We start from the raw sequence: 3,309 nt of genomic DNA, 5'->3' as shown, positions 1-3,309 counted from the left end.
GTTTTCCAGAGTGGCTGTACCAACTTGCATTCCCACCAACAGTGTAGGCGGGTTCCCCTTTCTCCACAACCTCTCCAACATTTGTTGTTTCCTGCCTTATTAATTTTTGCCATTCTAACTGGTGTAAGGTGGTGTCTCAATGTATTTTGATTTGAATTTCCCTGATGGCTACTGATATTGAATATTTTTTTCATGTGTCTGTTAGACATTTGTATGTCTTCTTTGGGGAAGTATCTGTTCATGTTTTCTGCCCATTTTTTGACTTGATTGCTTCTTAGGTGTTGAGTTTGAGAAGTTCTTTATAGATCTTGGATACCAGCCCTTTATCTGTAGTGTCATTTGCAAATATCTTCTCCCATTCTGTGGGTTGCCTCTTTGTTTTGTTGACTGTTTCCTTTGCTGTGCAGAAGCTTTTTATCTTGATGAAGTCCCAAAAGTTCATTTTTGCTTTTGTTTCCCTTGCCTTTGGAGACGTGTCATGAAAGAAGTTGCTGTGGCTGATGTCGAAGAGGTTACTCCCTGGCTGTTCTTCATGCTAAGGATTCCTCCAGGAGATTGGCTTGCCCCTGCACACACCCTGTCCCCTCCCTGCTTCCCTCTGAGTTCTTAGCCTCAGAAGGCCTAGAGAGGGCCTTAGAAATCTACATTTTCAACAAGCAGAAAACGCTCAGATGGATGGCTAAGTGAATGCCACAGGTAGGATGTAGTTAGGTCAGAGCAGGGTACTGTCCTTACAGACAGCTGGGGACATTGTATTAACTGCATATCTTATTTTCTGTTTTCTTGGTGTTTTGGCATCTGGGTCTTGCTGACCACATGGAGAGACTGCCCCTCCCAGGGCTAGCTAATTCCTAGAGCTAGCAAACTACTTGATATGCATACCAACCAACCCCAAATCTATACACCTACCCACTTCCTTTTATGAACCCCCTCTCATGCTGGACACTATCATCCTGCCCTAAATCACTTGAGGCCCAGGTTTTGGACAACTAGGGGGACCACCCCTATCTCAATCTCAGAGCCTGCTGAAATTATTTAAACTATGCACTCCTAACCCTGCTGAGCAGCTTATCTTGCCTTACTCAATCCTTCAAGCAGAAACCATAACAAATGCCTTTGCCCACATTTTCCCCCAACACTTGTGCCCCCCTGACTGACCCTGGTTGCTCCCTTCTCTTTGGAACTGTGTGTAACAAACAAATTTTTCACCTTCTGACCTGTTGGCCTGAATAATAATTAAACCTACATTTTAAAACTGAGGGCACCTGGCTGGCTCAGTTAGTAGAGCATGTAGCTCTTGATCTCAGGGTTGTGAGTTCAAGCTCCACGTTGTATAGAGATTACTTCAAACAGAAATGTGGAAGGGCGCCTGGGTGGCTCAGTTGGTTAAGTGACTGCCTTCAGCTCAGGTCATGGTCCCGGAGTCCCAGGATTGAGTCCCACATCGGGCTCCCGGCTCAGCAGGGAGACTGCTTCACCCTCGGACCCTATCCCCTCTCATGCTTTCTCTCTCTCTCAAATAAATAAATAAAATCTTAAAAAAAAAAAAGAAATGTGGGAGAGATCATTTTCCCTTAAATGGAGTCATAGCTTGCCCCCAAACTATTTGTTAATGATAATCATATTAGGAAGATTCTACACTTGATCTTAGCCAAAAGACTGAGAAGCAATAATTCACCCTGATCTGGTCAATATTTTTACTATTGAAGGGGTTAAAAACTTAGAAAGCATATCAAAATTTTGGATCAAAAAGATTGGAATAGCTGTATGTTCAATGGCAATATCAGGTTTTAAAAATATCTGGACACTTTAAATTTATCACTAATGCAAATAAAGGAAAGTTGAACAGAATAAATGTGATGAACTCTACGAAGAAAGCAGTTGCTTACTGGTAGATTAAATATGGTTCATATGAAAAAGACTCAGAGGTCATAGGATGTAACATGGTGGCTGTCAAAAAGAGAATACAAATATGGGGTTCAGGACAGCCAGTGTTAGTGTCCAAGTCCAAGGATCTGATAGGTCTATACCATACACTATGTATCACATCAAAAGTTTATATCCAGTGTGATCATTACTTTTTGAGAGAGCATCTCATGAATTGGAATGTGTCCATAAAAGGATGACCAGAACAATAATGGGGTAGAGGCTACCAACTGAAATAAACCCCTCCAAAATGTCAAGGGATATATACATTAAAAGGTTGGAGTTATTCTGTGTAGATACAAGGCATAGAGCTAAGACACACTGAGACATTAATGGAGAAGTGGATTTTACCTCTATATGAGGAAGAGTTTTCTATTAATTAGTATTGTTCAAAAGTGGAATACGAATTTTCTTGAATCACAGAAAGTATTCAGAGAGTAATCACTAGTTGAGGGGATGTCAATTAAATTTCTCCATTAAGTGGACAGTTAGACTCACTCACTTAAAAGCTACTTTCTCATTTAAAATTAAAAACAAAATTTGCAATTTTTTTTGGTCTTAAGTTTTCTCATATATATGATAATATATGCCTCATAGGGTTTTATTAGTATATCATTATTCTTTCTATTACAAAACTATAAATGACTAGATTATTTTTCTTGAATCACATTGATAATTTTTCTTAGGGAAAAAAGCATAAATCTGTGTGAGTGCACAGGATAAATCTGGTTCCCACCCATGTTAAAGATAAAATCCTCTCCATACTTCCTGCTTATTCCCATCATTGGACAGATAACTCGGCCTGAATTGTCCCATCAGCTAGCTCTCTATTCTGTAAATGTGACCAGTGAGATTAGGGGTCATGCAGGAGGTAGTTGAGGTTTTCCAATTTTATTGCTGACTTTTGCTGTTTGAAGATCTTGAAACTGAGGCTCAATTTCTTTGGTAAGTTTTTCTTCCTCTTTTCAACATATTGTGGACAAATTGGACTGGTTTTATCGATTCCGTGGCTGGAGAAAACTGTAAATTTTTCCCTCCAAATTTTTGGTTTGACATGGACTCTGTTAGCTTGAAAATAAGGAAACAAGAGATAGACACAACAAAGCCCTAAACTGACCAGGTTATGAGTTACATGTGAAATAGAATTTGGAAGGGTCATCACTGATTTTATTTAAATCTATCATTTCTCCCAAACCAAGCATAATAAATTCCATCTGAGAGGCTCTAAGTTTGGGCATCTGAAATGCATTGATGGCAAAATGGTGGACAAAGTTACCTGTTTATAAATTTTGTGGGTGAGATTGGAGAAGCATAGAATTTTTTATTGACACTCCAGAGTCTTCCTTGTCCTAGCTTTATAGCCCAGAGCACAAAATGCCCTGA

At 39.5% G+C, this 3,309-nt stretch overlaps 1 pseudogene; it reads right to left on the bottom strand.

Moving 5' to 3' along the window:
* Positions 1–1,531: 1,531 nt before the first annotated feature.
* On the bottom strand, positions 1,532–1,671 carry LOC141372879 (U2 spliceosomal RNA; annotated as a pseudogene).
* Positions 1,672–3,309: the final 1,638 nt, after the last annotated feature.

This window comes from Callorhinus ursinus, unplaced genomic scaffold (assembly GCF_003265705.2).
Source record: "Callorhinus ursinus isolate GAN/ISIS: 27379988/994484 unplaced genomic scaffold, GSC_fseal_2.0 scaffold5, whole genome shotgun sequence".
Taxonomy (NCBI): Eukaryota; Metazoa; Chordata; class Mammalia; order Carnivora; family Otariidae; genus Callorhinus; species Callorhinus ursinus.
Note: the sequence above shows the minus strand (reverse complement) of the source record. Positions and strands in the feature narration are given on the sequence as shown.